The 21497-nt window shown below is 51.4% G+C and overlaps 10 non-coding genes and 3 pseudogenes across 10 annotated transcripts; all 13 read left to right on the top strand.

Moving 5' to 3' along the window:
* Nucleotides 1-386: 386 nt before the first annotated feature.
* LOC140468984 (5S ribosomal RNA) lies at nt 387-505 on the top strand. The gene has a single exon (XR_011955910.1). It is a non-coding gene; the product is annotated as a 5S ribosomal RNA (ribosomal RNA).
* A 1517-nt stretch (nt 506-2022) lies between these two features.
* Nucleotides 2023-2141, top strand: LOC140473842 (5S ribosomal RNA). The gene has a single exon (XR_011958670.1). It is a non-coding gene; the product is annotated as a 5S ribosomal RNA (ribosomal RNA).
* A 1531-nt stretch (nt 2142-3672) lies between these two features.
* On the top strand, nt 3673-3791 carry LOC140470032 (5S ribosomal RNA). The gene has a single exon (XR_011956318.1). It is a non-coding gene; the product is annotated as a 5S ribosomal RNA (ribosomal RNA).
* Nucleotides 3792-5322: 1531 nt separating this feature from the next.
* LOC140471532 (5S ribosomal RNA) lies at nt 5323-5431 on the top strand (annotated as a pseudogene).
* A 1517-nt stretch (nt 5432-6948) lies between these two features.
* On the top strand, nt 6949-7067 carry LOC140467317 (5S ribosomal RNA). The gene has a single exon (XR_011955404.1). It is a non-coding gene; the product is annotated as a 5S ribosomal RNA (ribosomal RNA).
* A 1531-nt stretch (nt 7068-8598) lies between these two features.
* Nucleotides 8599-8717, top strand: LOC140469960 (5S ribosomal RNA). Its single transcript, XR_011956246.1, has one exon. It is a non-coding gene; the product is annotated as a 5S ribosomal RNA (ribosomal RNA).
* Nucleotides 8718-10248: 1531 nt separating this feature from the next.
* LOC140468979 (5S ribosomal RNA) lies at nt 10249-10367 on the top strand. The gene has a single exon (XR_011955909.1). It is a non-coding gene; the product is annotated as a 5S ribosomal RNA (ribosomal RNA).
* Nucleotides 10368-11884: 1517 nt separating this feature from the next.
* LOC140473727 (5S ribosomal RNA) lies at nt 11885-12003 on the top strand. The gene has a single exon (XR_011958572.1). It is a non-coding gene; the product is annotated as a 5S ribosomal RNA (ribosomal RNA).
* A 1531-nt stretch (nt 12004-13534) lies between these two features.
* LOC140469838 (5S ribosomal RNA) lies at nt 13535-13653 on the top strand. The gene has a single exon (XR_011956234.1). It is a non-coding gene; the product is annotated as a 5S ribosomal RNA (ribosomal RNA).
* A 1531-nt stretch (nt 13654-15184) lies between these two features.
* On the top strand, nt 15185-15293 carry LOC140471521 (5S ribosomal RNA; annotated as a pseudogene).
* Nucleotides 15294-16810: 1517 nt separating this feature from the next.
* LOC140467311 (5S ribosomal RNA) lies at nt 16811-16929 on the top strand. Its single transcript, XR_011955402.1, has one exon. It is a non-coding gene; the product is annotated as a 5S ribosomal RNA (ribosomal RNA).
* A 1531-nt stretch (nt 16930-18460) lies between these two features.
* LOC140471512 (5S ribosomal RNA) lies at nt 18461-18569 on the top strand (annotated as a pseudogene).
* Nucleotides 18570-20086: 1517 nt separating this feature from the next.
* On the top strand, nt 20087-20205 carry LOC140470319 (5S ribosomal RNA). The gene has a single exon (XR_011956475.1). It is a non-coding gene; the product is annotated as a 5S ribosomal RNA (ribosomal RNA).
* Nucleotides 20206-21497: the final 1292 nt, after the last annotated feature.

Here is a 21497-nt window from a genome sequence, read left to right as displayed (position 1 = left end):
GTTATTGCTAATAGCATCTTCTATATCATGAACATATATTGTAAAAAGCTGCGGTCCCAGTACTGATCCCTGCGGTACCCCACTGGTCACTGCCTGCCATTCCGAAATGGAGGCGTGGAGGAGTGTGGAAGGATGAGAGAATGCAGGCTGCAGCCCGATGAAGCAGGGGGAGGTTTTGCAGTTGGCCTGTGTGGGGATGTGGGAGACGACAGGAGCCTGGTGGGCAAGGGCTAGCTGGAGGGAGGGAGGGAGGGAAGCACGCACGGAGGAGAAAGAGCAAAGAGAAAAGAGAGAAAAAAAAAACAAAGGGGATCAAGAGAAAGAGCAGCAAAGAAAATGTGGCTGGCCAGCACGCCTTGAAGTGGGGAGAAAAGGCAAGGGCCAGCGCCTACGGCCATACTAGTCTGAAAACGCCCGATCTCGTCTGATCTCGGAAACTAAGCAGACTCAGGCCTGGTTAGTACTTGGATGGGAGACCGCCTGGGAATACCAGGTGCAGTAGGCTTTTTCCGCCAGCAGGGGCTGCTCAAGTCACCCCTCTGCACTCGTGTTGGGCCACGCACGCAATGCAGCGACAGGTTATTTTTGCTGCCGCTGTGCCTGGCATCAGGAGACAGGGAGGGGAGGAGAGCGGAGCGCTGCCAAAATCAGCAAGAAAGACGGAAAGAAAGGGATTGGGGCTGCACGCTGTCTGCGGCTGGCAGTCAGGAAAGGAGGACAATAGACAATAGGTGCAGGAGTTGGCCATTCTGCCCTTGGAGCCTGCACCACCATTCAATATGATCATGGCTGATCATCCTTAATCAGTATCCTGTTCCTGCCTTATCTCCATAAGCCTTGATTCCACTATCCTTGAGAGCTCTGTCCAACTCTTTCTTCAATGAATCCAGAGACTGGGCCTCCACTGCCCTCTGGGGCAGAGCATTCCACACAGCCACCACTCTCTGGGTGAAGACGTTTCTCCTCATCTCTGTCCTAAACGGTCTACCCCGTATTTTTAAGCTGTGTCCCCTGTTTCGGCACTCACGTTTCCTGCCGCCAGAGTGTCCAATCCTTTGATAATCTTATATGTCTCAACCAGATCCCCTCTCAGTCTTCTAAACTCAAGGGTACACAAGCCCAGTCGCTCCAGTCTTTCAGTGTAAGGTAATCCCGCCATTCCAGGAATTGACCTCGTCAACCTACGCTGCACTCCCTCAATAGCCAGAATGTCTCTCCTCAAATTTGGAGACCAGAACTGCACACAGTACTCCAGGTGTGGTCTCACCAGGGCCCTGTACACCTGCAGAAGAACCTCTTTGCTTCTGTACTCAATCCCTCTTGTTATGAAGGCCAGCATGCTATTAGCCTTCTTCACTACCTGCTGTACCTGCATGCTTACCTTCACTGAGCGGTGTACAAGAACCCCCAGATCTCTCTGTACTGTCCCTTGACCGAAATTGATTCCATTTAGGTAGTAATCTGCCTTCCTGTTCTTGCCACCAAAGTGGATAAGCATCCATTTATCCACATTAAAGTGCATCTGCCATGCATCTGACCACTCACCTAACTTGTCCAGGTCACCCGGTAATCTCCTAACATCCTCATCACATTTCACCCTGCCACCCAGCTCAGTATCATCAGCAAATTTGCTAATGTTATTGCTAATAGCATCTTCTATATCATGAACATATATTGTAAAAAGCTGCGGTCCCAGTACTGATCCCTGCGGTACCCCACTGGTCACTGCCTGCCATTCCGAAATGGAGGCGTGGAGGAGTGTGGAAGGATGAGAGAATGCAGGCTGCAGCCCTATGAAGCAGGGGGAGGTTTTGCAGTTGGCCTGTGTGGGGATGTGGGAGACGACAGGAGCCTGGTGGGCAAGGGCTAGCTGGAGGGAGGGAGGGAGGGAAGCACGCACGGAGGAGAAAGAGCAAAGAGAAAAGAGAGAAAAAAAAAACAAAGGGGATCAAGAGAAAGAGCAGCAAAGAAAATGTGGCTGGCCAGCACGCCTTGAAGTGGGGAGAAAAGGCAAGGGCCAGCGCCTACGGCCATACTAGTCTGAAAACACCCGATCTCGTCTGATCTCGGAAGCTAAGCAGACTCAGGCCTGGTTAGTACTTGGATGGGAGACCGCCTGGGAATACCAGGTGCAGTAGGCTTTTTCCGCCAGCAGGGGCTGCTCAAGTCACCCCTCTGCACTCGTGTTGGGCCACGCACGCAATGCAGCGACAGGTTATTTTTGCTGCCGCTGTGCCTGGCATCAGTCTCCTGCAGGCAGGAGACAGGGAGGGGAGGAGAGCGGAGCGCTGCCAAAATCAGCAAGAAAGACGGAAAGAAAGGGATTGGGGCTGCACGCTGTCTGCGGCTGGCAGTCAGGAAAGGAGGACAATAGACAATAGGTGCAGGAGTTGGCCATTCTGCCCTTGGAACCTGCACCACCATTCAATATGATCATGGCTGATCATCCTTAATCAGTATCCTGTTCCTGCCTTATCTCCATAAGCCTTGATTCCACTATCCTTGAGAGCTCTGTCCAACTCTTTCTTCAATGAATCCAGAGACTGGGCCTCCACTGCCCTCTGGGGCAGAGCATTCCACACAGCCACCACTCTCTGGGTGAAGACGTTTCTCCTCATCTCTGTCCTAAACGGTCTACCCCGTATTTTTAAGCTGTGTCCCCTGTTTCGGCACTCACGTTTCCTGCCGCCAGAGTGTCCAATCCTTTGATAATCTTATATGTCTCAACCAGATCCCCTCTCAGTCTTCTAAACTCAAGGGTACACAAGCCCAGTCGCTCCAGTCTTTCAGTGTAAGGTAATCCCGCCATTCCAGGAATTGACCTCGTCAACCTACGTTGCACTCCCTCAATAGCCAGAATGTCTCTCCTCAAATTTGGAGACCAGAACTGCACACAGTACTCCAGGTGTGGTCTCACCAGGGCCCTGTACACCTGCAGAAGAACCTCTTTGCTTCTGTACTCAATCCCTCTTGTTATGAAGGCCAGCATGCTATTAGCCTTCTTCACTACCTGCTGTACCTGCATGCTTACCTTCATTGAGCGGTGTACAAGAACCCCCAGATCTCTCTGTACTGTCCCTTGACCGAAATTGATTCCATTTAGGTAGTAATCTGCCTTCCTGTTCTTGCCACCAAAGTGGATAAGCATCCATTTATCCACATTAAAGTGCATCTGCCATGCATCTGACCACTCACCTAACTTGTCCAGGTCACCCGGTAATCTCCTAACATCCTCATCACATTTCACCCTGCCACCCAGCTCAGTATCATCAGCAAATTTGCTAATGTTATTGCTAATAGCATCTTCTATATCATGAACATATATTGTAAAAAGCTGCGGTCCCAGTACTGATCCCTGCGGTACCCCACTGGTCACTGCCTGCCATTCCGAAATGGAGGCGTGGAGGAGTGTGGAAGGATGAGAGAATGCAGGCTGCAGCCCTATGAAGCAGGGGGAGGTTTTGCAGTTGGCCTGTGTGGGGATGTGGGAGACGACAGGAGCCTGGTGGGCAAGGGCTAGCTGGAGGGAGGGAGGGAGGGAAGCACGCACGGAGGAGAAAGAGCAAAGAGAAAAGAGAGAAAAAAAAAACAAAGGGGATCAAGAGAAAGAGCAGCAAAGAAAATGTGGCTGGCCAGCACGCCTTGAAGTGGGGAGAAAAGGCAAGGGCCAGCGCCTACGGCCATACTAGTCTGAAAACGCCCGATCTCGTCTGATCTCGGAAGCTAAGCAGACTCAGGCCTGGTTAGTACTTGGATGGGAGACCGCCTGGGAATACCAGGTGCAGTAGGCTTTTTCCGCCAGCAGGGGCTGCTCAAGTCACCCCTCTGCACTCGTGTTGGGCCACGCACGCAATGCAGCGACAGGTTATTTTTGCTGCCGCTGTGCCTGGCATCAGTCTCCTGCAGGCAGGAGACAGGGAGGGGAGGAGAGCGGAGCGCTGCCAAAATCAGCAAGAAAGAGGGAAAGAAAGGGATTGGGGCTGCACGCTGTCTGCGGCTGGCAGTCAGGAAAGGAGGACAATAGACAATAGGTGCAGGAGTTGGCCATTCTGCCCTTGGAGCCTGCACCACCATTCAATATGATCATGGCTGATCATCCTTAATCAGTATCCTGTTCCTGCCTTATCTCCATAAGCCTTGATTCCACTATCCTTGAGAGCTCTGTCCAACTCTTTCTTCAATGAATCCAGAGACTGGGCCTCCACTGCCCTCTGGGGCAGAGCATTCCACACAGCCACCACTCTCTGGGTGAAGACGTTTCTCCTCATCTCTGTCCTAAACGGTCTACCCCGTATTTTTAAGCTGTGTCCTCTGTTTCGGCACTCACGTTTCCTGCCGCCAGAGTGTCCAATCCTTTGATAATCTTATATGTCTCAACCAGATCCCCTCTCAGTCTTCTAAACTCAAGGGTACACAAGCCCAGTCGCTCCAGTCTTTCAGTGTAAGGTAATCCCGCCATTCCAGGAATTGACCTCGTCAACCTACGCTGCACTCCCTCAATAGCCAGAATGTCTCTCCTCAAATTTGGAGACCAGAACTGCACACAGTACTCCAGGTGTGGTCTCACCAGGGCCCTGTACACCTGCAGAAGAACCTCTTTGCTTCTGTACTCAATCCCTCTTGTTATGAAGGCCAGCATGCTATTAGCCTTCTTCACTACCTGCTGTACCTGCATGCTTACCTTCATTGAGCGGTGTACAAGAACCCCCAGATCTCTCTGTACTGTCCCTTGACCGAAATTGATTCCATTTAGGTAGTAATCTGCCTTCCTGTTCTTGCCACCAAAGTGGATAAGCATCCATTTATCCACATTAAAGTGCATCTGCCATGCATCTGACCACTCACCTAACTTGTCCAGGTCACCCGGTAATCTCCTAACATCCTCATCACATTTCACCCTGCCACCCAGCTCAGTATCATCAGCAAATTTGCTAATGTTATTGCTAATAGCATCTTCTATATCATGAACATATATTGTAAAAAGCTGCGGTCCCAGTACTGATCCCTGCGGTACCCCACTGGTCACTGCCTGCCATTCCGAAATGGAGGCGTGGAGGAGTGTGGAAGGATGAGAGAATGCAGGCTGCAGCCCTATGAAGCAGGGGGAGGTTTTGCAGTTGGCCTGTGTGGGGATGTGGGAGACGACAGGAGCCTGGTGGGCAAGGGCTAGCTGGAGGGAGGGAGGGAGGGAAGCACGCACGGAGGAGAAAGAGCAAAGAGAAAAGAGAGAAAAAAAAAACAAAGGGGATCAAGAGAAAGAGCAGCAAAGAAAATGTGGCTGGCCAGCACGCCTTGAAGTGGGGAGAAAAGGCAAGGGCCAGCGCCTACGGCCATACTAGTCTGAAAACGCCCGATCTCGGAAGCTAAGCAGACTCAGGCCTGGTTAGTACTTGGATGGGAGACCGCCTGGGAATACCAGGTGCAGTAGGCTTTTTCCGCCAGCAGGGGCTGCTCAAGTCACCCCTCTGCACTCGTGTTGGGCCACGCACGCAATGCAGCGACAGGTTATTTTTGCTGCCGCTGTGCCTGGCATCAGGAGACAGGGAGGGGAGGAGAGCGGAGCGCTGCCAAAATCAGCAAGAAAGACGGAAAGAAAGGGATTGGGGCTGCACGCTGTCTGCGGCTGGCAGTCAGGAAAGGAGGACAATAGACAATAGGTGCAGGAGTTGGCCATTCTGCCCTTGGAGCCTGCACCACCATTCAATATGATCATGGCTGATCATCCTTAATCAGTATCCTGTTCCTGCCTTATCTCCATAAGCCTTGATTCCACTATCCTTGAGAGCTCTGTCCAACTCTTTCTTCAATGAATCCAGAGACTGGGCCTCCACTGCCCTCTGGGGCAGAGCATTCCACACAGCCACCACTCTCTGGGTGAAGACGTTTCTCCTCATCTCTGTCCTAAACGGTCTACCCCGTATTTTTAAGCTGTGTCCCCTGTTTCGGCACTCACGTTTCCTGCCGCCAGAGTGTCCAATCCTTTGATAATCTTATATGTCTCAACCAGATCCCCTCTCAGTCTTCTAAACTCAAGGGTACACAAGCCCAGTCGCTCCAGTCTTTCAGTGTAAGGTAATCCCGCCATTCCAGGAATTGACCTCGTCAACCTACGCTGCACTCCCTCAATAGCCAGAATGTCTCTCCTCAAATTTGGAGACCAGAACTGCACACAGTACTCCAGGTGTGGTCTCACCAGGGCCCTGTACACCTGCAGAAGAACCTCTTTGCTTCTGTACTCAATCCCTCTTGTTATGAAGGCCAGCATGCTATTAGCCTTCTTCACTACCTGCTGTACCTGCATGCTTACCTTCATTGAGCGGTGTACAAGAACCCCCAGATCTCTCTGTACTGTCCCTTGACCGAAATTGATTCCATTTAGGTAGTAATCTGCCTTCCTGTTCTTGCCACCAAAGTGGATAAGCATCCATTTATCCACATTAAAGTGCATCTGCCATGCATCTGACCACTCACCTAACTTGTCCAGGTCACCCGGTAATCTCCTAACATCCTCATCACATTTCACCCTGCCACCCAGCTCAGTATCATCAGCAAATTTGCTAATGTTATTGCTAATAGCATCTTCTATATCATGAACATATATTGTAAAAAGCTGCGGTCCCAGTACTGATCCCTGCGGTACCCCACTGGTCACTGCCTGCCATTCCGAAATGGAGGCGTGGAGGAGTGTGGAAGGATGAGAGAATGCAGGCTGCAGCCCTATGAAGCAGGGGGAGGTTTTGCAGTTGGCCTGTGTGGGGATGTGGGAGACGACAGGAGCCTGGTGGGCAAGGGCTAGCTGGAGGGAGGGAGGGAGGGAAGCACGCACGGAGGAGAAAGAGCAAAGAGAAAAGAGAGAAAAAAAAAACAAAGGGGATCAAGAGAAAGAGCAGCAAAGAAAATGTGGCTGGCCAGCACGCCTTGAAGTGGGGAGAAAAGGCAAGGGCCAGCGCCTACGGCCATACTAGTCTGAAAACACCCGATCTCGTCTGATCTCAGAAGCTAAGCAGACTCAGGCCTGGTTAGTACTTGGATGGGAGACCGCCTGGGAATACCAGGTGCAGTAGGCTTTTTCCGCCAGCAGGGGCTGCTCAAGTCACCCCTCTGCACTCGTGTTGGGCCACGCACGCAATGCAGCGACAGGTTATTTTTGCTGCCGCTGTGCCTGGCATCAGTCTCCTGCAGGCAGGAGACAGGGAGGGGATGAGAGCGGAGCGCTGCCAAAATCAGCAAGAAAGACGGAAAGAAAGGGATTGGGGCTGCACGCTGTCTGCGGCTGGCAGTCAGGAAAGGAGGACAATAGACAATAGGTGCAGGAGTTGGCCATTCTGCCCTTGGAGCCTGCACCACCATTCAATATGATCATGGCTGATCATCCTTAATCAGTATCCTGTTCCTGCCTTATCTCCATAAGCCTTGATTCCACTATCCTTGAGAGCTCTGTCCAACTCTTTCTTCAATGAATCCAGAGACTGGGCCTCCACTGCCCTCTGGGGCAGAGCATTCCACACAGCCACCACTCTCTGGGTGAAGACGTTTCTCCTCATCTCTGTCCTAAACGGTCTACCCCGTATTTTTAAGCTGTGTCCCCTGTTTCGGCACTCACGTTTCCTGCCGCCAGAGTGTCCAATCCTTTGATAATCTTATATGTCTCAACCAGATCCCCTCTCAGTCTTCTAAACTCAAGGGTACACAAGCCCAGTCGCTCCAGTCTTTCAGTGTAAGGTAATCCCGCCATTCCAGGAATTGACCTCGTCAACCTACGCTGCACTCCCTCAATAGCCAGAATGTCTCTCCTCAAATTTGGAGACCAGAACTGCACACAGTACTCCAGGTGTGGTCTCACCAGGGCCCTGTACACCTGCAGAAGAACCTCTTTGCTTCTGTACTCAATCCCTCTTGTTATGAAGGCCAGCATGCTATTAGCCTTCTTCACTACCTGCTGTACCTGCATGCTTACCTTCATTGAGCGGTGTACAAGAACCCCCAGATCTCTCTGTACTGTCCCTTGACCGAAATTGATTCCATTTAGGTAGTAATCTGCCTTCCTGTTCTTGCCACCAAAGTGGATAAGCATCCATTTATCCACATTAAAGTGCATCTGCCATGCATCTGACCACTCACCTAACTTGTCCAGGTCACCCGGTAATCTCCTAACATCCTCATCACATTTCACCCTGCCACCCAGCTCAGTATCATCAGCAAATTTGCTAATGTTATTGCTAATAGCATCTTCTATATCATGAACATATATTGTAAAAAGCTGCGGTCCCAGTACTGATCCCTGCGGTACCCCACTGGTCACTGCCTGCCATTCCGAAATGGAGGCGTGGAGGAGTGTGGAAGGATGAGAGAATGCAGGCTGCAGCCCTATGAAGCAGGGGGAGGTTTTGCAGTTGGCCTGTGTGGGGATGTGGGAGACGACAGGAGCCTGGTGGGCAAGGGCTAGCTGGAGGGAGGGAGGGAGGGAAGCACGCACGGAGGAGAAAGAGCAAAGAGAAAAGAGAGAAAAAAAAAACAAAGGGGATCAAGAGAAAGAGCAGCAAAGAAAATGTGGCTGGCCAGCACGCCTTGAAGTGGGGAGAAAAGGCAAGGGCCAGCGCCTACGGCCATACTAGTCTGAAAACGCCCGATCTCGTCTGATCTCGGAAGCTAAGCAGACTCAGGCCTGGTTAGTACTTGGATGGGAGACCGCCTGGGAATACCAGGTGCAGTAGGCTTTTTCCGCCAGCAGGGGCTGCTCAAGTCACCCCTCTGCACTCGTGTTGGGCCACGCACGCAATGCAGCGACAGGTTATTTTTGCTGCCGCTGTGCCTGGCATCAGTCTCCTGCAGGCAGGAGACAGGGAGGGGAGGAGAGCGGAGCGCTGCCAAAATCAGCAAGAAAGAGGGAAAGAAAGGGATTGGGGCTGCACGCTGTCTGCGGCTGGCAGTCAGGAAAGGAGGACAATAGACAATAGGTGCAGGAGTTGGCCATTCTGCCCTTGGAGCCTGCACCACCATTCAATATGATCATGGCTGATCATCCTTAATCAGTATCCTGTTCCTGCCTTATCTCCATAAGCCTTGATTCCACTATCCTTGAGAGCTCTGTCCAACTCTTTCTTCAATGAATCCAGAGACTGGGCCTCCACTGCCCTCTGGGGCAGAGCATTCCACACAGCCACCACTCTCTGGGTGAAGACGTTTCTCCTCATCTCTGTCCTAAACGGTCTACCCCGTATTTTTAAGCTGTGTCCTCTGTTTCGGCACTCACGTTTCCTGCCGCCAGAGTGTCCAATCCTTTGATAATCTTATATGTCTCAACCAGATCCCCTCTCAGTCTTCTAAACTCAAGGGTACACAAGCCCAGTCGCTCCAGTCTTTCAGTGTAAGGTAATCCCGCCATTCCAGGAATTGACCTCGTCAACCTACGCTGCACTCCCTCAATAGCCAGAATGTCTCTCCTCAAATTTGGAGACCAGAACTGCACACAGTACTCCAGGTGTGGTCTCACCAGGGCCCTGTACACCTGCAGAAGAACCTCTTTGCTTCTGTACTCAATCCCTCTTGTTATGAAGGCCAGCATGCTATTAGCCTTCTTCACTACCTGCTGTACCTGCATGCTTACCTTCATTGAGCGGTGTACAAGAACCCCCAGATCTCTCTGTACTGTCCCTTGACCGAAATTGATTCCATTTAGGTAGTAATCTGCCTTCCTGTTCTTGCCACCAAAGTGGATAAGCATCCATTTATCCACATTAAAGTGCATCTGCCATGCATCTGACCACTCACCTAACTTGTCCAGGTCACCCGGTAATCTCCTAACATCCTCATCACATTTCACCCTGCCACCCAGCTCAGTATCATCAGCAAATTTGCTAATGTTATTGCTAATAGCATCTTCTATATCATGAACATATATTGTAAAAAGCTGCGGTCCCAGTACTGATCCCTGCGGTACCCCACTGGTCACTGCCTGCCATTCCGAAATGGAGGCGTGGAGGAGTGTGGAAGGATGAGAGAATGCAGGCTGCAGCCCGATGAAGCAGGGGGAGGTTTTGCAGTTGGCCTGTGTGGGGATGTGGGAGACGACAGGAGCCTGGTGGGCAAGGGCTAGCTGGAGGGAGGGAGGGAGGGAAGCACGCACGGAGGAGAAAGAGCAAAGAGAAAAGAGAGAAAAAAAAAACAAAGGGGATCAAGAGAAAGAGCAGCAAAGAAAATGTGGCTGGCCAGCACGCCTTGAAGTGGGGAGAAAAGGCAAGGGCCAGCGCCTACGGCCATACTAGTCTGAAAACGCCCGATCTCGTCTGATCTCGGAAACTAAGCAGACTCAGGCCTGGTTAGTACTTGGATGGGAGACCGCCTGGGAATACCAGGTGCAGTAGGCTTTTTCCGCCAGCAGGGGCTGCTCAAGTCACCCCTCTGCACTCGTGTTGGGCCACGCACGCAATGCAGCGACAGGTTATTTTTGCTGCCGCTGTGCCTGGCATCAGGAGACAGGGAGGGGAGGAGAGCGGAGCGCTGCCAAAATCAGCAAGAAAGACGGAAAGAAAGGGATTGGGGCTGCACGCTGTCTGCGGCTGGCAGTCAGGAAAGGAGGACAATAGACAATAGGTGCAGGAGTTGGCCATTCTGCCCTTGGAGCCTGCACCACCATTCAATATGATCATGGCTGATCATCCTTAATCAGTATCCTGTTCCTGCCTTATCTCCATAAGCCTTGATTCCACTATCCTTGAGAGCTCTGTCCAACTCTTTCTTCAATGAATCCAGAGACTGGGCCTCCACTGCCCTCTGGGGCAGAGCATTCCACACAGCCACCACTCTCTGGGTGAAGACGTTTCTCCTCATCTCTGTCCTAAACGGTCTACCCCGTATTTTTAAGCTGTGTCCCCTGTTTCGGCACTCACGTTTCCTGCCGCCAGAGTGTCCAATCCTTTGATAATCTTATATGTCTCAACCAGATCCCCTCTCAGTCTTCTAAACTCAAGGGTACACAAGCCCAGTCGCTCCAGTCTTTCAGTGTAAGGTAATCCCGCCATTCCAGGAATTGACCTCGTCAACCTACGCTGCACTCCCTCAATAGCCAGAATGTCTCTCCTCAAATTTGGAGACCAGAACTGCACACAGTACTCCAGGTGTGGTCTCACCAGGGCCCTGTACACCTGCAGAAGAACCTCTTTGCTTCTGTACTCAATCCCTCTTGTTATGAAGGCCAGCATGCTATTAGCCTTCTTCACTACCTGCTGTACCTGCATGCTTACCTTCACTGAGCGGTGTACAAGAACCCCCAGATCTCTCTGTACTGTCCCTTGACCGAAATTGATTCCATTTAGGTAGTAATCTGCCTTCCTGTTCTTGCCACCAAAGTGGATAAGCATCCATTTATCCACATTAAAGTGCATCTGCCATGCATCTGACCACTCACCTAACTTGTCCAGGTCACCCGGTAATCTCCTAACATCCTCATCACATTTCACCCTGCCACCCAGCTCAGTATCATCAGCAAATTTGCTAATGTTATTGCTAATAGCATCTTCTATATCATGAACATATATTGTAAAAAGCTGCGGTCCCAGTACTGATCCCTGCGGTACCCCACTGGTCACTGCCTGCCATTCCGAAATGGAGGCGTGGAGGAGTGTGGAAGGATGAGAGAATGCAGGCTGCAGCCCTATGAAGCAGGGGGAGGTTTTGCAGTTGGCCTGTGTGGGGATGTGGGAGACGACAGGAGCCTGGTGGGCAAGGGCTAGCTGGAGGGAGGGAGGGAGGGAAGCACGCACGGAGGAGAAAGAGCAAAGAGAAAAGAGAGAAAAAAAAAACAAAGGGGATCAAGAGAAAGAGCAGCAAAGAAAATGTGGCTGGCCAGCACGCCTTGAAGTGGGGAGAAAAGGCAAGGGCCAGCGCCTACGGCCATACTAGTCTGAAAACACCCGATCTCGTCTGATCTCGGAAGCTAAGCAGACTCAGGCCTGGTTAGTACTTGGATGGGAGACCGCCTGGGAATACCAGGTGCAGTAGGCTTTTTCCGCCAGCAGGGGCTGCTCAAGTCACCCCTCTGCACTCGTGTTGGGCCACGCACGCAATGCAGCGACAGGTTATTTTTGCTGCCGCTGTGCCTGGCATCAGTCTCCTGCAGGCAGGAGACAGGGAGGGGAGGAGAGCGGAGCGCTGCCAAAATCAGCAAGAAAGACGGAAAGAAAGGGATTGGGGCTGCACGCTGTCTGCGGCTGGCAGTCAGGAAAGGAGGACAATAGACAATAGGTGCAGGAGTTGGCCATTCTGCCCTTGGAACCTGCACCACCATTCAATATGATCATGGCTGATCATCCTTAATCAGTATCCTGTTCCTGCCTTATCTCCATAAGCCTTGATTCCACTATCCTTGAGAGCTCTGTCCAACTCTTTCTTCAATGAATCCAGAGACTGGGCCTCCACTGCCCTCTGGGGCAGAGCATTCCACACAGCCACCACTCTCTGGGTGAAGACGTTTCTCCTCATCTCTGTCCTAAACGGTCTACCCCGTATTTTTAAGCTGTGTCCCCTGTTTCGGCACTCACGTTTCCTGCCGCCAGAGTGTCCAATCCTTTGATAATCTTATATGTCTCAACCAGATCCCCTCTCAGTCTTCTAAACTCAAGGGTACACAAGCCCAGTCGCTCCAGTCTTTCAGTGTAAGGTAATCCCGCCATTCCAGGAATTGACCTCGTCAACCTACGTTGCACTCCCTCAATAGCCAGAATGTCTCTCCTCAAATTTGGAGACCAGAACTGCACACAGTACTCCAGGTGTGGTCTCACCAGGGCCCTGTACACCTGCAGAAGAACCTCTTTGCTTCTGTACTCAATCCCTCTTGTTATGAAGGCCAGCATGCTATTAGCCTTCTTCACTACCTGCTGTACCTGCATGCTTACCTTCATTGAGCGGTGTACAAGAACCCCCAGATCTCTCTGTACTGTCCCTTGACCGAAATTGATTCCATTTAGGTAGTAATCTGCCTTCCTGTTCTTGCCACCAAAGTGGATAAGCATCCATTTATCCACATTAAAGTGCATCTGCCATGCATCTGACCACTCACCTAACTTGTCCAGGTCACCCGGTAATCTCCTAACATCCTCATCACATTTCACCCTGCCACCCAGCTCAGTATCATCAGCAAATTTGCTAATGTTATTGCTAATAGCATCTTCTATATCATGAACATATATTGTAAAAAGCTGCGGTCCCAGTACTGATCCCTGCGGTACCCCACTGGTCACTGCCTGCCATTCCGAAATGGAGGCGTGGAGGAGTGTGGAAGGATGAGAGAATGCAGGCTGCAGCCCTATGAAGCAGGGGGAGGTTTTGCAGTTGGCCTGTGTGGGGATGTGGGAGACGACAGGAGCCTGGTGGGCAAGGGCTAGCTGGAGGGAGGGAGGGAGGGAAGCACGCACGGAGGAGAAAGAGCAAAGAGAAAAGAGAGAAAAAAAAAACAAAGGGGATCAAGAGAAAGAGCAGCAAAGAAAATGTGGCTGGCCAGCACGCCTTGAAGTGGGGAGAAAAGGCAAGGGCCAGCGCCTACGGCCATACTAGTCTGAAAACGCCCGATCTCGTCTGATCTCGGAAGCTAAGCAGACTCAGGCCTGGTTAGTACTTGGATGGGAGACCGCCTGGGAATACCAGGTGCAGTAGGCTTTTTCCGCCAGCAGGGGCTGCTCAAGTCACCCCTCTGCACTCGTGTTGGGCCACGCACGCAATGCAGCGACAGGTTATTTTTGCTGCCGCTGTGCCTGGCATCAGTCTCCTGCAGGCAGGAGACAGGGAGGGGAGGAGAGCGGAGCGCTGCCAAAATCAGCAAGAAAGAGGGAAAGAAAGGGATTGGGGCTGCACGCTGTCTGCGGCTGGCAGTCAGGAAAGGAGGACAATAGACAATAGGTGCAGGAGTTGGCCATTCTGCCCTTGGAGCCTGCACCACCATTCAATATGATCATGGCTGATCATCCTTAATCAGTATCCTGTTCCTGCCTTATCTCCATAAGCCTTGATTCCACTATCCTTGAGAGCTCTGTCCAACTCTTTCTTCAATGAATCCAGAGACTGGGCCTCCACTGCCCTCTGGGGCAGAGCATTCCACACAGCCACCACTCTCTGGGTGAAGACGTTTCTCCTCATCTCTGTCCTAAACGGTCTACCCCGTATTTTTAAGCTGTGTCCTCTGTTTCGGCACTCACGTTTCCTGCCGCCAGAGTGTCCAATCCTTTGATAATCTTATATGTCTCAACCAGATCCCCTCTCAGTCTTCTAAACTCAAGGGTACACAAGCCCAGTCGCTCCAGTCTTTCAGTGTAAGGTAATCCCGCCATTCCAGGAATTGACCTCGTCAACCTACGCTGCACTCCCTCAATAGCCAGAATGTCTCTCCTCAAATTTGGAGACCAGAACTGCACACAGTACTCCAGGTGTGGTCTCACCAGGGCCCTGTACACCTGCAGAAGAACCTCTTTGCTTCTGTACTCAATCCCTCTTGTTATGAAGGCCAGCATGCTATTAGCCTTCTTCACTACCTGCTGTACCTGCATGCTTACCTTCATTGAGCGGTGTACAAGAACCCCCAGATCTCTCTGTACTGTCCCTTGACCGAAATTGATTCCATTTAGGTAGTAATCTGCCTTCCTGTTCTTGCCACCAAAGTGGATAAGCATCCATTTATCCACATTAAAGTGCATCTGCCATGCATCTGACCACTCACCTAACTTGTCCAGGTCACCCGGTAATCTCCTAACATCCTCATCACATTTCACCCTGCCACCCAGCTCAGTATCATCAGCAAATTTGCTAATGTTATTGCTAATAGCATCTTCTATATCATGAACATATATTGTAAAAAGCTGCGGTCCCAGTACTGATCCCTGCGGTACCCCACTGGTCACTGCCTGCCATTCCGAAATGGAGGCGTGGAGGAGTGTGGAAGGATGAGAGAATGCAGGCTGCAGCCCTATGAAGCAGGGGGAGGTTTTGCAGTTGGCCTGTGTGGGGATGTGGGAGACGACAGGAGCCTGGTGGGCAAGGGCTAGCTGGAGGGAGGGAGGGAGGGAAGCACGCACGGAGGAGAAAGAGCAAAGAGAAAAGAGAGAAAAAAAAAACAAAGGGGATCAAGAGAAAGAGCAGCAAAGAAAATGTGGCTGGCCAGCACGCCTTGAAGTGGGGAGAAAAGGCAAGGGCCAGCGCCTACGGCCATACTAGTCTGAAAACGCCCGATCTCGGAAGCTAAGCAGACTCAGGCCTGGTTAGTACTTGGATGGGAGACCGCCTGGGAATACCAGGTGCAGTAGGCTTTTTCCGCCAGCAGGGGCTGCTCAAGTCACCCCTCTGCACTCGTGTTGGGCCACGCACGCAATGCAGCGACAGGTTATTTTTGCTGCCGCTGTGCCTGGCATCAGGAGACAGGGAGGGGAGGAGAGCGGAGCGCTGCCAAAATCAGCAAGAAAGACGGAAAGAAAGGGATTGGGGCTGCACGCTGTCTGCGGCTGGCAGTCAGGAAAGGAGGACAATAGACAATAGGTGCAGGAGTTGGCCATTCTGCCCTTGGAGCCTGCACCACCATTCAATATGATCATGGCTGATCATCCTTAATCAGTATCCTGTTCCTGCCTTATCTCCATAAGCCTTGATTCCACTATCCTTGAGAGCTCTGTCCAACTCTTTCTTCAATGAATCCAGAGACTGGGCCTCCACTGCCCTCTGGGGCAGAGCATTCCACACAGCCACCACTCTCTGGGTGAAGACGTTTCTCCTCATCTCTGTCCTAAACGGTCTACCCCGTATTTTTAAGCTGTGTCCCCTGTTTCGGCACTCACGTTTCCTGCCGCCAGAGTGTCCAATCCTTTGATAATCTTATATGTCTCAACCAGATCCCCTCTCAGTCTTCTAAACTCAAGGGTACACAAGCCCAGTCGCTCCAGTCTTTCAGTGTAAGGTAATCCCGCCATTCCAGGAATTGACCTCGTCAACCTACGCTGCACTCCCTCAATAGCCAGAATGTCTCTCCTCAAATTTGGAGACCAGAACTGCACACAGTACTCCAGGTGTGGTCTCACCAGGGCCCTGTACACCTGCAGAAGAACCTCTTTGCTTCTGTACTCAATCCCTCTTGTTATGAAGGCCAGCATGCTATTAGCCTTCTTCACTACCTGCTGTACCTGCATGCTTACCTTCATTGAGCGGTGTACAAGAACCCCCAGATCTCTCTGTACTGTCCCTTGACCGAAATTGATTCCATTTAGGTAGTAATCTGCCTTCCTGTTCTTGCCACCAAAGTGGATAAGCATCCATTTATCCACATTAAAGTGCATCTGCCATGCATCTGACCACTCACCTAACTTGTCCAGGTCACCCGGTAATCTCCTAACATCCTCATCACATTTCACCCTGCCACCCAGCTCAGTATCATCAGCAAATTTGCTAATGTTATTGCTAATAGCATCTTCTATATCATGAACATATATTGTAAAAAGCTGCGGTCCCAGTACTGATCCCTGCGGTACCCCACTGGTCACTGCCTGCCATTCCGAAATGGAGGCGTGGAGGAGTGTGGAAGGATGAGAGAATGCAGGCTGCAGCCCTATGAAGCAGGGGGAGGTTTTGCAGTTGGCCTGTGTGGGGATGTGGGAGACGACAGGAGCCTGGTGGGCAAGGGCTAGCTGGAGGGAGGGAGGGAGGGAAGCACGCACGGAGGAGAAAGAGCAAAGAGAAAAGAGAGAAAAAAAAAACAAAGGGGATCAAGAGAAAGAGCAGCAAAGAAAATGTGGCTGGCCAGCACGCCTTGAAGTGGGGAGAAAAGGCAAGGGCCAGCGCCTACGGCCATACTAGTCTGAAAACACCCGATCTCGTCTGATCTCAGAAGCTAAGCAGACTCAGGCCTGGTTAGTACTTGGATGGGAGACCGCCTGGGAATACCAGGTGCAGTAGGCTTTTTCCGCCAGCAGGGGCTGCTCAAGTCACCCCTCTGCACTCGTGTTGGGCCACGCACGCAATGCAGCGACAGGTTATTTTTGCTGCCGCTGTGCCTGGCATCAGTCTCCTGCAGGCAGGAGACAGGGAGGGGATGAGAGCGGAGCGCTGCCAAAATCAGCAAGAAAGACGGAAAGAAAGGGATTGGGGCTGCACGCTGTCTGCGGCTGGCAGTCAGGAAAGGAGGACAATAGACAATAGGTGCAGGAGTTGGCCATTCTGCCCTTGGAGCCTGCACCACCATTCAATATGATCATGGCTGATCATCCTTAATCAGTATCCTGTTCCTGCCTTATCTCCATAAGCCTTGATTCCACTATCCTTGAGAGCTCTGTCCAACTCTTTCTTCAATGAATCCAGAGACTGGGCCTCCACTGCCCTCTGGGGCAGAGCATTCCACACAGCCACCACTCTCTGGGTGAAGACGTTTCTCCTCATCTCTGTCCTAAACGGTCTACCCCGTATTTTTAAGCTGTGTCCCCTGTTTCGGCACTCACGTTTCCTGCCGCCAGAGTGTCCAATCCTTTGATAATCTTATATGTCTCAACCAGATCCCCTCTCAGTCTTCTAAACTCAAGGGTACACAAGCCCAGTCGCTCCAGTCTTTCAGTGTAAGGTAATCCCGCCATTCCAGGAATTGACCTCGTCAACCTACGCTGCACTCCCTCAATAGCCAGAATGTCTCTCCTCAAATTTGGAGACCAGAACTGCACACAGTACTCCAGGTGTGGTCTCACCAGGGCCCTGTACACCTGCAGAAGAACCTCTTTGCTTCTGTACTCAATCCCTCTTGTTATGAAGGCCAGCATGCTATTAGCCTTCTTCACTACCTGCTGTACCTGCATGCTTACCTTCATTGAGCGGTGTACAAGAACCCCCAGATCTCTCTGTACTGTCCCTTGACCGAAATTGATTCCATTTAGGTAGTAATCTGCCTTCCTGTTCTTGCCACCAAAGTGGATAAGCATCCATTTATCCACATTAAAGTGCATCTGCCATGCATCTGACCACTCACCTAACTTGTCCAGGTCACCCGGTAATCTCCTAACATCCTCATCACATTTCACCCTGCCACCCAGCTCAGTATCATCAGCAAATTTGCTAATGTTATTGCTAATAGCATCTTCTATATCATGAACATATATTGTAAAAAGCTGCGGTCCCAGTACTGATCCCTGCGGTACCCCACTGGTCACTGCCTGCCATTCCGAAATGGAGGCGTGGAGGAGTGTGGAAGGATGAGAGAATGCAGGCTGCAGCCCTATGAAGCAGGGGGAGGTTTTGCAGTTGGCCTGTGTGGGGATGTGGGAGACGACAGGAGCCTGGTGGGCAAGGGCTAGCTGGAGGGAGGGAGGGAGGGAAGCACGCACGGAGGAGAAAGAGCAAAGAGAAAAGAGAGAAAAAAAAAACAAAGGGGATCAAGAGAAAGAGCAGCAAAGAAAATGTGGCTGGCCAGCACGCCTTGAAGTGGGGAGAAAAGGCAAGGGCCAGCGCCTACGGCCATACTAGTCTGAAAACGCCCGATCTCGGAAGCTAAGCAGACTCAGGCCTGGTTAGTACTTGGATGGGAGACCGCCTGGGAATACCAGGTGCAGTAGGCTTTTTCCGCCAGCAGGGGCTGCTCAAGTCACCCCTCTGCACTCGTGTTGGGCCACGCACGCAATGCAGCGACAGGTTATTTTTGCTGCCGCTGTGCCTGGCATCAGGAGACAGGGAGGGGAGGAGAGCGGAGCGCTGCCAAAATCAGCAAGAAAGACGGAAAGAAAGGGATTGGGGCTGCACGCTGTCTGCGGCTGGCAGTCAGGAAAGGAGGACAATAGACAATAGGTGCAGGAGTTGGCCATTCTGCCCTTGGAGCCTGCACCACCATTCAATATGATCATGGCTGATCATCCTTAATCAGTATCCTGTTCCTGCCTTATCTCCATAAGCCTTGATTCCACTATCCTTGAGAGCTCTGTCCAACTCTTTCTTCAATGAATCCAGAGACTGGGCCTCCACTGCCCTCTGGGGCAGAGCATTCCACACAGCCACCACTCTCTGGGTGAAGACGTTTCTCCTCATCTCTGTCCTAAACGGTCTACCCCGTATTTTTAAGCTGTGTCCCCTGTTTCGGCACTCACGTTTCCTGCCGCCAGAGTGTCCAATCCTTTGATAATCTTATATGTCTCAACCAGATCCCCTCTCAGTCTTCTAAACTCAAGGGTACACAAGCCCAGTCGCTCCAGTCTTTCAGTGTAAGGTAATCCCGCCATTCCAGGAATTGACCTCGTCAACCTACGCTGCACTCCCTCAATAGCCAGAATGTCTCTCCTCAAATTTGGAGACCAGAACTGCACACAGTACTCCAGGTGTGGTCTCACCAGGGCCCTGTACACCTGCAGAAGAACCTCTTTGCTTCTGTACTCAATCCCTCTTGTTATGAAGGCCAGCATGCTATTAGCCTTCTTCACTACCTGCTGTACCTGCATGCTTACCTTCATTGAGCGGTGTACAAGAACCCCCAGATCTCTCTGTACTGTCCCTTGACCGAAATTGATTCCATTTAGGTAGTAATCTGCCTTCCTGTTCTTGCCACCAAAGTGGATAAGCATCCATTTATCCACATTAAAGTGCATCTGCCATGCATCTGACCACTCACCTAACTTGTCCAGGTCACCCGGTAATCTCCTAACATCCTCATCACATTTCACCCTGCCACCCAGCTCAGTATCATCAGCAAATTTGCTAATGTTATTGCTAATAGCATCTTCTATATCATGAACATATATTGTAAAAAGCTGCGGTCCCAGTACTGATCCCTGCGGTACCCCACTGGTCACTGCCTGCCATTCCGAAATGGAGGCGTGGAGGAGTGTGGAAGGATGAGAGAATGCAGGCTGCAGCCCTATGAAGCAGGGGGAGGTTTTGCAGTTGGCCTGTGTGGGGATGTGGGAGACGACAGGAGCCTGGTGGGCAAGGGCTAGCTGGAGGGAGGGAGGGAGGGAAGCACGCACGGAGGAGAAAGAGCAAAGAGAAAAGAGAGAAAAAAAAAACAAAGGGGATCAAGAGAAAGAGCAGCAAAGAAAATGTGGCTGGCCAGCACGCCTTGAAGTGGGGAGAAAAGGCAAGGGCCAGCGCCTACGGCCATACTAGTCTGAAAACACCCGATCTCGTCTGATCTCACAAGCTAAGCAGACTCAGGCCTGGTTAGTACTTGGATGGGAGACCGCCTGGGAATACCAGGTGCAGTAGGCTTTTTCCGCCAGCAGGGGCTGCTCAAGTCACCCCTCTGCACTCGTGTTGGGCCACGCACGCAATGCAGCGACAGGTTATTTTTGCTGCCGCTGTGCCTGGCATCAGGAGACAGGGAGGGGAGGAGAGCGGAGCGCTGCCAAAATCAGCAAGAAAGACGGAAAGAAAGGGATTGGGGCTGCACGCTGTCTGCGGCTGGCAGTCAGGAAAGGAGGACAATAGACAATAGGTGCAGGAGTTGGCCATTCTGCCCTTGGAGCCTGCACCACCATTCAATATGATCATGGCTGATCATCCTTAATCAGTATCCTGTTCCTGCCTTATCTCCATAAGCCTTGATTCCACTATCCTTGAGAGCTCTGTCCAACTCTTTCTTCAATGAATCCAGAGACTGGGCCTCCACTGCCCTCTGGGGCAGAGCATTCCACACAGCCACCACTCTCTGGGTGAAGACGTTTCTCCTCATCTCTGTCCTAAACGGTCTACCCCGTATTTTTAAGCTGTGTCCCCTGTTTCGGCACTCACGTTTCCTGCCGCCAGAGTGTCCAATCCTTTGATAATCTTATATGTCTCAACCAGATCCCCTCTCAGTCTTCTAAACTCAAGGGTACACAAGCCCAGTCGCTCCAGTCTTTCAGTGTAAGGTAATCCCGCCATTCCAGGAATTGACCTCGTCAACCTACGCTGCACTCCCTCAATAGCCAGAATGTCTCTCCTCAAATTTGGAGACCAGAACTGCACACAGTACTCCAGGTGTGGTCTCACCAGGGCCCTGTACACCTGCAGAAGAACCTCTTTGCTTCTGTACTCAATCCCTCTTGTTATGAAGGCCAGCATGCTATTAGCCTTCTTCACTACCTGCTGTACCTGCATGCTTACCTTCATTGAGCGGTGTACAAGAACCCCCAGATCTCTCTGTACTGTCCCTTGACCGAAATTGATTCCATTTAGGTAGTAATCTGCCTTCCTGTTCTTGCCACCAAAGTGGATAAGCATCCATTTATCCACATTAAAGTGCATCTGCCATGCATCTGACCACTCACCTAACTTGTCCAGGTCACCCGGTAATCTCCTAACATCCTCATCACATTTCACCCTGCCACCCAGCTCAGTATCATCAGCAAATTTGCTAATGTTATTGCTAATAGCATCTTCTATATCATGAACATATATTGTAAAAAGCTGCGGTCCCAGTACTGATCCCTGCGGTACCCCACTGGTCACTGCCTGCCATTCCGAAATGGAGGCGTGGAGGAGTGTGGAAGGATGAGAGAATGCAGGCTGCAGCCCTATGA

Source organism: Chiloscyllium punctatum, chromosome 3, assembly GCF_047496795.1.
Source record: "Chiloscyllium punctatum isolate Juve2018m chromosome 3, sChiPun1.3, whole genome shotgun sequence".
NCBI lineage: Eukaryota > Metazoa > Chordata > Chondrichthyes > Orectolobiformes > Hemiscylliidae > Chiloscyllium > Chiloscyllium punctatum.
The sequence above is the reverse complement of the archived record's forward strand: the minus strand, read 5'-3'. Positions and strand labels throughout refer to the sequence as shown.